Raw genomic sequence first — 12,865 nt, 5'->3', positions numbered from 1 at the left:
CGCTTTAGGTAGAATAGACATTTTCACAATATTTGTTCTTCCAATCCATGAGCATGGAATATTTTTCCATTTCTTTGTGTCTTCCTCAATTTCTTTCATGAGTACTTTATAGTTTTCTGAGTATAGATTCTTTGCCTCTTTGGTTAGATTTATAAGCAAGGGCAAAAATGAACTATTGGGATTTCATCAAGATCAAAAGCTTTTGCACAGCAAAGGAAACAGTTAACAAAACCAAAAGACAACTGACAGAATGGGAGAAGATATTTGCAAACGACATATCAGATAAAGGGCTAGTATCCAAAATCTATAAAGAGCTTATCAACCTCAATACCCAAAGAACAAATAATCCAGTCAAGAAATGGGCAGAGGACATGAACAGACATTTCTGCAAAGAAGACATCCAGATGGCCAACAGACACATGAAAAAATGCTCCACATCACTCGGCATCAGGGAAATACAAATCAAAACCACAATGAGATACCACCTCACACCAGTCAGAATGGCTAAAATTAACAAGTCAAGAAATGACAGATGCTGGCGAGGATGCGGAGAGAGGGGAACCCTCCTACACTGCTGGTGGGAATGCAAGCTGGTGCAACCACTCTGGAAAACAGTGTGGAGGTTCCTCAAAAAACTGAAAATAGAGCTACCCTACGACCCAGCAATTGCACTCCTGGGTATATATCCTAAAGATACAAACGTGGTGTTCCGAAGGGGCACGTGCACCCGAATGTTTATAGCAGCAATGTCCACAATAGCCGAACTGTGGAAAGAGCCTAGATGTCCATCAACAGATGAATGGATAAAGAAGGAGTGGTATATATACACAATGGAATACTATGCAGCCATCAAAAGACATGAAATCTTGCCATTTGCGACGACGTGGATGGAACTAGAGGGTATCATGCTTAGCGAAATAAGTCAATCGGAGAAAGACAACTATCATATGATCTCTTTGATATGAGGAAGTGGAGATGCAAGGCGGGGGGGTTGGGGGGAGGTAAGAAAAGAAAAAATGAAAAGATGGGATTGGGAGGGAGACAAACCATAAAAGACTCAATCTCAAAAAACAGACTGAGGGTTGCGGGGGGGAGGGGGGACGGGAGAGGGTGGTGGGGAAATGGACATTGGGGAGGGTATGGGCTATGATGAGTGCTGTGAAATGTGTAAACCTGACGATTCACAGACCTGTACCCCTGGGGATAAAAATACATTATATGTTTATTAAAATAAAAAAAATTTTAAAAAAAAAGCACTAAATTTTTACTCCTCTCCTTTCCCTGTTTTGGGTATATTCTGTCATATTTTACCTCCTCTTATTTTGTGAATCCCTTGACTGGTTTTATAGGTATACTTAATTTTACTTCTTTTGTGCTTCCTACTTTTTTTTTTTTTACTCTTATTGTCTTTCCTTTCCACTCAGTAAATCCCATTTAACATTGCATATAAGGCTGGTTTAGTGGTCTTTTGTTTGTCTGGGGAACTCTTTATCTTGCCTTCTATTCTGAGTGATAGCCTTGCTGGGTAGAGTATTCTTGGATGTGGGTTTTTTTTCTTTCAGCTCTTTGAATATATCATGTGACTCCCTTTTGGCCTGTGAGGTTTCTGCTGAAAAATTAGCTGATAACTTTGTGGGGTTTCCCTTGTATGTAACTGTTTTATTTTGCTTTTAAAATTCTCTCTTTATCACTACTGTTTTGCTGTTTTAATTACTGTGTGTTTTGGTGTGGACCTCCTTGGGTTGACTTTGTTGGGGGCTCTCTGTATCTCCTGGATCTGGATTCCTGTTTCCTTCCCCCAGATTCAGGAAGTTTTCAGCGATTATTTCTTCATATAAACTTTCTTCCCTTGGTGGGAATGCAGGCTGGTGCAGCCACTCTGGAAAACAGCACAGAGGTTCCTCAGAAAGTTGAAAAGAGAGCTACCCTATGACCCAGCATTCACACTACTGGGTATTTATCCTAAAGATACAAAGGTAGTGATCCAAAGGGGCACATGCACCCAAATGTTTATAGCAGCAATGTCCACAATAGGCAAACTATGGAAAGAACCTAGATGCCCATCAACAGATGAATGGATTAAGAAGATGTGGTATATATATACAATGGAATACTATGCAGCCATCAAAAGAAATGAAATCTCGCCTTTTGCGATGATGTGGATGGAACTAGAGGGTATTATGCTGAGCGAAATAAGTCAGTCAGAGAAAAACAATTATCATTTGAGCTCCCTGATATGAGGAAGTTGAGAGGCAACGTGGGGGGTTTGGGGGGTAGGGAAGGAAAAGATGAAACAAGATGGGATCAGGAGGGAGACAAACCATAAGAGACTCTTAATCTCACAAAACAAACTGAGGGTTGCCGGGGGGAGGGGGGTAGGGAGAGGGTGGTTGGGTTATGGACATTAGGGAAGGTATGTGCTATGGTGAGTGCTATGAAGTGTGTAAACCTGGCAATTCACAGACCTGTACCCCTGGGGCTAATAATACATTCTATGTTAGTAAAAAATAAAAAAATAAAAACTTTCTTCCTCCTCCCTGTAATGCAAATATTATTACACCTGGTGGTGTCACTTGGTTCCCTAAGTCTATTTCATTTTTTTATTATTATTTTTTCTCTCTCCTGTTCAGCTTGATTGCTTCCCATTACTCTGTCCTCCAGATTGCTAATCTGTCCTGCTTCCTCTAGTCTACTATTTATTCCGTCTAGTGTTTTTTAATTTCAATTAAATTAAATTTCATCTCTGATTGGGTCTTTACATTCTCTCTTTGTTGAGGTTCTCACTGAGGTCCTCCACTCTTTTCTTAAGTCCAGTGAATATCTTTATGACCATTACTTTAAAATCTCTATCACACATATTACTTATCTCCATTTTGTTTAGCTCTTTTGCCATGATTTTGTTCTCTTCTTTCATTTGGAACATATTCCTCTGTATCCTCTTTTTTTCCAACTTTGTTTCTGTGTGTTAGGAAAGTCAGCTATGTTTCCTGCACTCGAAAATAGTAGCCTTGTGAACAAGAGGTCTTACAGTACCCTACAGTGCAATGTCCTGTATTCAACAGAACCTGGAGCTTCAGGGGTGTCTCCTATGTATGTTATGTGCACCCTGCTGTTGTGGCTGAGCTACTTTGGCCTTCAGTCCCATCCTCAGTGATGTCTCTCTTTGCCTGTTGTAGGCAGGATTTGGTTCCTGTGTTGTTAGTGGGCCAATACAGGGTGCCTTGGGCTTGAATTGAATCAGATCATTTGTTTGCCAGAGATGTGGTAGCCATGAACTGCAGGGTGCCTTCTCTTTGTTGTTCCTTGAGAAGCTTTCTTTGGTGGGCAGGGCCGGTAATCAGACCAGATGTCTTCCTTCAGCTCACTGCTGGGGCTACAGTCAGACTTTTCTGTGTGGTTATCTGCCCCTGTCCCTGGGGCAGGAGTCACTTTGGAGTGGTGCTAGCCCCTATCAGAGCTACTTGCATAATGCTGGGCTTGTGGCACTGTTTTTGATGGGCTCCAGCCAAGGGCATATTGGAAGGGACAGGTCTGCAGGAGAATGCCAGGGCTGTGTGTCTGTGCAGTGTTAGCAAGGTTTGTTGGGTCTCTTGTGGGAGGAGTCCTGGAGCTGAGGCCTGACTATAGGGGGACCTGTCCACAGAGAATATGGGGGAAGGAGCACTGTTAGCCAGTTAGGTGGAGAGCCAGTTAGGTGGAGAGCATTGGTTCCTGAAGGTTTCTGTGTCTAGGCTGGGAGTTGATGGTGGGGGGAAATGGCACCCACCACCTATTTTGTTCCTGGAGAATTCTCCTAAGGATCCCTGCCCCTCCACCATGTGCTCTGAGATTATTAAATAAGTCTCCTCCCCATACACCCCAGGCATTTTTCAAACTGCTCTTTCTCTGCTCTGTCTCCTTAGGGCTGTTTGTTATGCTATCTCTTTAAGAATGAGGACTCAGTTTCCTATAGCCCTCCAGGGTTTCCCAAAGCTGATTTTTATAGTTCTAAGTATTAAGCTGATTGTAAGAACTTGCAAAATTAGGCCCTCTGATTTTCAAAGCCAAATGTTATGGGGAGTTGTCTTGCCTGTGCAGTTTATCCATGTATGGGGTTCTTGGTGTGAAGGTCTGTTTCTTTCCCCTCTCCAGTTGGTGGCATACCTCCCTTCCATGGATACTGCCAAGGGTTATTTAGCTCCTGACCATGTCTTCATCCTTCCTACCCTCTTCAGTGTGACCTTTTCTCTACATTTAGTTGTGGAGAGTCAGTTCTGTCAGTTCTTGGGTAATTTTCTGGGTTATTTATACTGATCTTGATGTTACCTGGTTGTATCCATGGGACAAGGTGAGCCAGGATTTTCCTACTCCATCATCTTACCTAGATGTCTTAATTTTTTAAAAAATATTAATAGCATCCTGTCTTTGTGCCTTGGATATAATGTTTTCTTCTATTTCTTTGATGATATTAATTAACGCTTTTTCTCTTCCTGTATAGTCTTTTTTTTTTTTTAAGTCCTTTTTAATGTTTGTTGCCCTCTGTCTTTTGTGTTAGAGACTTGCCTCAGATGGTTGCTGGTATTTAGTTGTTTGTCTGTATTTAAGAGTGAGGTACTAAAAACAAGTTTGTGTCTCGGTGGGGCGTGTTTAATGTGGGCCTTCCTGTAAAGTGCTTAGTCACTAAAATGACCTGAGAATGATCAGACAAGTCCATGATATGCAGAATTCAGTAGGATATAGTTTTAATATCTATAGCAATGTGGTCCTACCAGAAAGAAAGCATTTTGGGATTCTACCAAATCAAGAAAGGTTTCAATACCCTGAAGACTCCTAAGGATTAAAAAAAACTGACTTTGAGTATCCATATAGGTAGATGGGAAAGATTTAGATATCTAAGGAAAAGTAAAGAATGTTAAACCAGTGAAGTCATGAAAGAAGTAAGATACAATCTTTCAGGTGGTACAGACTTTCAGGAATAAAGGAACATTTAGGACTTAAGCCCAAGAACTGGATTTTAGAGTTGGGAACATAGTGACTATAGAAAGGGACTTAACTTGATCATCAGAGTCACAAGAAATATCACCAGGGTGTCTTAGAGTTCCAGGTCTTATGACCCATTGAAGTCTAGTTAAAAAGTGCACTCAGTTGAGAGGCAGGGCAGGGGGTTTGGGGAGTAAGGAAGGAAAAAATGAAACAAGATGGGATCGGGAGGGAGACAAACCATAAGAGACTCTTAATCTCACAAAACAAACTGAGGGTTGCTGGGGGGTGGAGAGATAGGGATAGGGTGGTTGGGTTATGGATATTGGGGAAGGTATGTGATATGGTGAGTGCTATAAAATGTGTAAGCCTAACGATTCACAGACATGTACCCCTGAGGCAAATAATACATTATATGTTAATAAAAATAATTAATTAAAAAATGGAAATAGCATATTGTGAATTAAAAAAAAAAAAAAAGCACACTCAGTCAACGGAGAAGGTAGTGTTCTCCTCACCTCGGCTTTGTTCAGGGCTGTAAGCCTGGTTCAATATCCACAAATCAGTCAGTGTAATACACCATATCAATAAAATGCAGGGTAAAATTCATGATCGTTTCAATGGATGCAGAAAAAACATTTAATGAACTTCAATATCCCTTTATGATAACTCAAAGAAGTGGGTATAGGAGAAGTTACCTCAATATAATAAAGCCAAATATGACAAGCCACAGCTAAAATCATTCGCAACAGCGAAAAGCTGAAAGCTTTTTCTGTAAGATTGAGAACAAGACAAGGATGCCCACTCTCTCCCTTTGTATTCATCATAATTTTGAAAGTTCTTGTCAGAGCAATAGGCACGAAAAAGAAATAAAAGTCAATAAATGGTGTTGGGAAAATTGGACAGCCACAGACAAAGAATAAAATTAGAACACTGTCTCCTGAAACCATAAAACTAGAAGAAAACATAGGCCATAAGCTCCTTGATATAGGTATTACCAAAACAGTAATTTTGAATCTGACACCAAAACAAAAACAAAAAATAAATAAATGGGTTTACATTAAACTAAAGAGCTTCTGCATAACCAAGGAAAGCATCAATTAAATAAGAAGGCAGTCTACTAAATGAGAGAAAATATTTGCCAATCATATATCTGGTAGGGGGTTAATATCCAAAAAATATAAAGAACTCATGTAACTCAATAGCAAAAATCCAAATAATCTGATTAGAAAATGGGCAGAAAATCTAAATAGACATTTTTCCGAAAAAGACGTACAGATAGCCAATAAGTACATGAAAAGATGCTCAACATCATGAATCATCAGGTAAATGCAAAGCAAAACCATGGTGAGATTTCACTTCATAACTGTTAGAATAGCTGTTATCAAAAAGACAAGAGCTATGTTGGGAAGGATGTGGAGAGAAGGGAACGCTTGTGTACTACTGGTGGAATGGAAACTGGCATAGCCGGTATGGAAGAGTTTTTTGAGATTCCTCAAAAAATTTAAATTATATGATCTAGCAATTCCAATTCTGGGTATTTATCTGAAGAAAATAAAAACACTAACTCGAAAAGATCTATGCACTCTATGTTCATTGCAACACTGTTTATGATAGCCACGCTGTGAAAACAACCTAAGTGTCCATTGATGGATGAATGGATGAAGAAATTATCTTATAGTTAAATAACGGAATATTATTCAGTCATAAAAATGCATGAATTCTTGCTATTTGCAACAAATGGATGGACCACAAGGGCATTATGCTAAGTGAAATAAGTCAGATGGAGAAAGGCAAATAATGTATGACTTCTCTTATATGTGGAATCTTGAAGAAGAAAAAAAAAAACCCTCATAGATAAGGAGAACAGATTGATTGTTGCCAGAGGAGAGGGTGGGCAATGGGGGAAATGTGTAAAGGAGGTCAAATGTTAAAAAAAAAAAAAGTGAGGGGGCGCCTGGGTGGATCAGTGGGTTAAAGCCTCTGCCTTTGGCTCAGGTCATGATCCCGGGGTCCTGGGATCGAGCCCCGCATCGGGCTCTCTGCTCAGTGGGGAGCCTGCTTCCCCACTCTCTGTCTCTGCCTGCTCTCTGCCTACTTGTGATCTCTGTCTGACAAATAAATAAATAAAATCTTTTTTTAAAAAAAGTGAGTATTACATCTTGGTAAATTTATAAATCTACCAAATCAGATCTGGAAACTGAGTTTAATAGTTTAAGGAAGAACTAGGTTTTAAAATTTGCCACACGAATAGGTAAAATATTAATTGGAAAAAAACAAAAAAACCCAGAATGAGGTGCCTGGTTGGTTCAGTGGGTGGAGCATGCAACTCTTGATCTTGGGTCCAAGAGTTCAGGCCCCACACTGGTCATAGAGCTTACTTAAGAAACAAAAACAAAAAACCCAGAATGGTTTCTAAGTAATCTTTTTTGTGCACAAAAATCACCCTGAATCATTAAATACCAACACTGATAATCTGATGAAAATTGAGCTGTTTTATTTTATGAAATTCCTGCATGACAGCATGTGTGGGTCATCTCCCCAGGCTATCCAATTTTTCAAGAAAAATGCTCCAACCTCTCGCCTGTGCAGGAGTACCCTGCAGCAGGGCTGACTTCATAGGTGCACACTTGTGTAGTCACACAGGGCCCCACACTTAAAGGAACTCATGCTTGTTTTAATGCCCTGCTGTCACTGTCTTGAAATTCTTAATACTTTTTTTTTTCCCCCTGAACAAAGGCCCCGCATTTTCATTTTGCACTGGGCCCTGCAGATTACGTAGCTGGTCCTGCCTGGCAGCCACACAGGGGAGAGGGCTGGAGTTCTGGGGTTCAGTGTGTAGCTTTTCCTTGAGACTTCTGTTTTCTGAGTTGCTTCACTCCCATCTCAGTTGGACCTGTTGTCCACCATTCCATGGCCCCTCTAGTCTAAGTTCAGAAGATCCCCTTTTCTGCCAGAGTTGGGAAAGGGACTGTAAGAGGGCCATATGGGCTAGAGGAGATAGAAGAGAGTCAGTCTAATCCCTCTACTTTTGCCTAGTTCTGTGGTAGGACTCAGCTTGCTCTTTGAGGCTTTCTCTCCTGCATCCACTTGCAGAGCGGAAAAAGGACAAAATTAATTACCAGTTAGTCTATCCCCCAATTTTGTCAACACTCAAATCTACCATATCACCTCTCTCATTTTTTGTCCATGTAGGTTCATGCCATTGTCCTTTTACTTTCATTTCAGTGAGGTTTTGGGAGACAGGAAATAAATGCCAAGTGTTCAATCTGCCATTAGCCACTAGTCTTCATTCAGTTTCCATAGAAACAACCGTTTTTCCCTTTATCAACCAATTTTTGTTGGCTTATATAATAATTAAATTATGTTATTACAGTTACAACTGGAATAAATAAGTTTAAGAACAAACTCAGTTGACTACACTCAGAAGTATGTGGGCATCAGTTTATTTTACAAAGGAGTGAAAATTGCGGTTAAGTTGGGCAAGTATGAAAGTTAACTGAGCTTTTTTTTTTTAAATTTCTTTTCAGCATAACAGAATTCATTGTTTTTGCACCACACCCAATCCATGCCCTCCATTATACCCACCACCTGGCTCCCCCAACCTCCCACCCCCCGCCCCTTCAAAACCCTCAGGTAGTTTTTCAGAGTCCATAGTCTCTCATGTTTCATCTCCCCTTCCAATTTCCCTCAACTCCCTTCTCCTCTCCATCTCCCCATGGCCTCCGTGTTATTTGTTATGCTCTGCAAATAAGTAAAACCATATGATAATTGACTCTCTCTGCTTGACTTATTTCACTCAGTATAATCTCTTCCAGTCCTGTCCATGTTGATACAAAACTTGCGTATTCATCCTTTCTGATGGAGGCATAATACTCCATAGTGTATAGGAACCACATCTTCCTTATCCATTCGTCTGTTGAAGGGCATCTTGGTTCTTTCCACAGTTTGGTGACCGTGGCCATTGCTGCTATAAACATTGGGGTACAGATGGCCCTTCTTTTCACAACATCTGTATCTTTGGGGTAAATACCCAGTAGTGCAATTGCAGGGTCATAGGGAAGCTCTATTTTTAATTTCTTGAGGAATCTCCACACTGTTCTCCAAAGTGGCTGCACCAACTTGCATTCCCACCGACAGTGTAAGAGGGTTCCCCTTTCTCCACATCTTCTCCAACACACGTTGTTTCCTGTCTTGCTAATTTTGGCCATTCTAACTGGTGTAAGGTGGTATCTCAATGTGGTTTTAATTTGAATCTCCCTGATGGCTAAAAACAGACACATAAACCAGTGGAACAGAGTAGAGAGCCCAGATATGGACCCTCAACTCTATGGTCAAATAATCTTCGACAAAGCAGGAAAAAATATACAGTGGAAAAAAGACAGTCACTTCAATAAATGGTGCTGGGAAAATTGGACAGCTATATGTAGAAGAGTGAAACTCGACCATTCGCTTATACCGTACACAAAGATAAACTCGAAATGGATAAAAGACCTCAACGTGAGACAGGAATCCATCAGAATCCTAGAGGAGAACATAGGCAGTAACCTCTTCGATATCAGCCACAGCAACTTCTTTCAAGATATGTCTCCAAAGGCAAAGGAAACAAAAGTGAAAATGAACTTTTGGGACTTCATCAAGATCAAAAGCTTCTGCACAGCAAAGGAAACAGTCAACAAAACAAAGAGGCAACCCACGGAATGGAAGAAGGTATTTACAAATGACAGTACAGACAAAAGGTTGATATCCAGGATCTATAAGAACTTCTCAAACTCAACACACACAAAATAGATAATCATATCAAAAAATGGGCAGAAGATATGAACAGACACTTCTCCAATGAAGACATACAAATGGCTATCAGATACATGAAAAAATGTTCATCATCACTAGCCATCAGGGAGATTCAAATTAAAACCACATTGAGATACCACCTCACACCAGTTAGAATGGCCAAAATTAGCAAGACAGTTAACTGAGCTTCTATTTTAAATAAAGATGTAAGACATCCATTAAGAAGGTTCATTATTGAAAGTCTAAACAATTTGACTTCTTGGACAACCAGTGTGAAGGAGCTTATCTGTCTTTAAAACTGCTTGAGCGGGGGGCACCTGGGTGGTTCAGTGGGTTAAGCCTCTGCCTTCAGCTCAGGTCATGATCTCAGGGTCCTGGGATCAAGCCCTGAATCGGACTCTCTGCTCAGCAGGGAGCCTGCTTCCCCCTCTTTCTCTCTCTCTGCCTGCCTCTCTGCCTACTTGTGATCTTTGTCTGTCAAATAAATAAAATCTTTAAAAAAAAAAAACTGCTTGAGCGGGTCACCTGTGCGGTTCAGTCAGTTAAGTGGCTGCCTTTGGCTCAGGTCATGACCCCAGGGGCCTTTGGCTCAGGTCATGACCCCAGGGTCCTGGGATCAAGTCCCATGTTGAGCCCCATGTCAGGCTCCCTGCTCAGTGGGGAGCCTGCTTCTCCCTCTCCCTCTGCCTGCCACTCTGCCTGCTTGTGCTCTCTCTATCTCTCTGTCAAATTAAAAAAGGAAAAAAAGTCTTAAAACTGCTTGAGCAAGCAAATGCCTTTCTAGGACCAGGCTGTTTTCTGCACTTTCTGGGTATTATGAATGTGTTCAGACTGACTTCCTGGACTCTGGACCTTGGTCTGTTCTAATTCCTAGCTATTCCAACTACCTCTGTCTTGATCTTCTAGTTGGACTTTTGACCTGCTTTGACCTAAATGACCTTGGTTGGCATCTGTGAGTTGATACCTTACATTCCCTTTAAGGATCCCCTTCATACATACCTGGTTCTACCAGTCTCTAGCCTTTTAGGGATTCTTCAGGGCAAAGCTGACCTGCCTCCTATAGCTTCCTTCTCTGCAGGAAGTCTGGTTTCAGCTTCTGTGCTCTAAGTCAGTTACCCACTCATTTGTTTGATTTCTGTCTTCCAAAAATCTGGTATTTTTCATTTGTCTTCTCCCATATTTATCTCTGAAGGGTTTACGGCTTTTAAAAAATTATTATTCCTTTACTCCCAGTTTAGCATGGTTTCCAAAGAGAGCAGAGTGACTGCTTATTTTCAGTATGTCCTCTTTGGCCTCCACTCCTGCCATAATAGCTTCTCATTTTCTAAGTCCTTGGTATTCTGCTTCTCCAGAAAATAGGCCCCTCTAGACAATTGAGCTCTCTAGACAATTTTTAAAAAGGTACCTACCCAGCCATTTCCCGGGACTGCTTAACAAAGCACTCTTTGTTCTGTGGCTAATATGGAGTCAGGTACAAGTCAATGGGAATTAGCTTTTGTAAGTATCAATTAAAAATTGGGAGTTTATCCATCTTTTCTGAGTTATCCAATTTGTTGGCATATAGATCTTCATAATATTCAGTTACAATTGTTTGTATTTCTGATGTTGTTTATTTTTTAAAAGATTTTATTTATTTATTTGACAGAGAGACAGCAAGAGAGGGAACACAAGCAGGGGGAGTGAGAGTGGGAGAAGCAGGCTCCCCACCGAGCAGGGAGCCTGACCTGGGGCTGGATTCCAGGACCCTGGGATCATGACCTGAGCCAAAGGCAGCCGCTTAACGACTGAGCCACCCAGACACCCCTCTGGTATTGGTTGTTATTTCTCCTCTTTCATTAGTAATTTATTTGGTTTCTCTCTCTCTCTCTCTCTTTTTTTAAAGAATATTGCTAGAGGTTTATCAATTTCATTGATCTTTTCAAAGAACCAGCTCCTGGTTTCATTGATCTGTTCTGTTGGTTTTTGTTTTTCTTTTTTAGTTTCTATGTCATTTTTTTTCTATGTCATTTATTACTGCTCTAAGCTTTATTTCCTTCCTTCTACCGTGTTTGGATTTTGTTTGTTCTTTTTCTAGCTCCTTTAGATGTAAAGTTAGGTTGTTTATTTGATATTTTTCTTCTTGAGGTACAAAGCTTTGCTACAAACTTAGCTCTAAGAACCACCTTTGCACATCCCAAAGATTTTGGACCGTTGTGTTTTCATTTCCATTTGTTTTCATGTAATTTTTAAATTTCTTTTTTAATTTTTTGATTGACCCATTCATTGTTTAATAACATGTTATTTAACCTCCTTGTGTTTATGCTCTTTAGAGATTTTTTTCTTGTGGTTGATTTCTAGTTTCATAGTGTGTGGTCAGAAAAGATGCATGGAATGACTTCAGTTTTTTTGAATTTGCTGAGACTTGTTTTGTGGCCTAATATGTGATCTGTTCTGGAGAATGTTCCCTGTGCACTTGAAAAGAATGTGTATTCTGCTGTTTTAGGATGGAATGTTCTGAATATGTCTGTTAAATCCATCTGGTCTAGGGTGTCATTCAAAGACACTATTTTCTTGTTTATTTTCTGTTTGGATTATCTGTCCATCAATGTAAGTGGGTGTTAAAGTCTCCCATTATTATATTAATAATGATTATTTCTCTTGTGTTTGTTATTAACTGTTTTGTGTATTTAGGTGCTCCTATCTTGGGTGCATAAATATTTACAAATATTATATCCTATTGTTGGATTATCCCCTTTATTATTATGTATTATCCTTCCTAGAAGGAAGCATTGGCAAGAATGTGGAGAAAAAGGAACCCTCTTGCACTGATGATGAGAATGTAAATTGGTACAGCCACTGTGAAAAATAGTACAGAGGTTCCTCAAAGAATTAAAAATAGAACTACCCTACAATCCAGGAATTGCACTACTGGATATTTACACCCAAAATACAAAAACACTAATTCAAAGGGATACATGCACCTATGTATATTACGGGATTATTTCCAAAGGCCAAACTAGAGAAGCAGCCCAAGTGTCCATCGACAGATGAATGGATAAAGAAGATATTTTATAGACACACACACAATGGAATATTACTCAGCCATAAAAAGAATGAAATCTTGCCATTTGCA

This window comes from Martes martes (assembly GCF_963455335.1).
Source record: "Martes martes genome assembly, chromosome: 1".
NCBI lineage: Eukaryota > Metazoa > Chordata > Mammalia > Carnivora > Mustelidae > Martes > Martes martes.
This window is presented reverse-complemented; position numbering follows the sequence as displayed.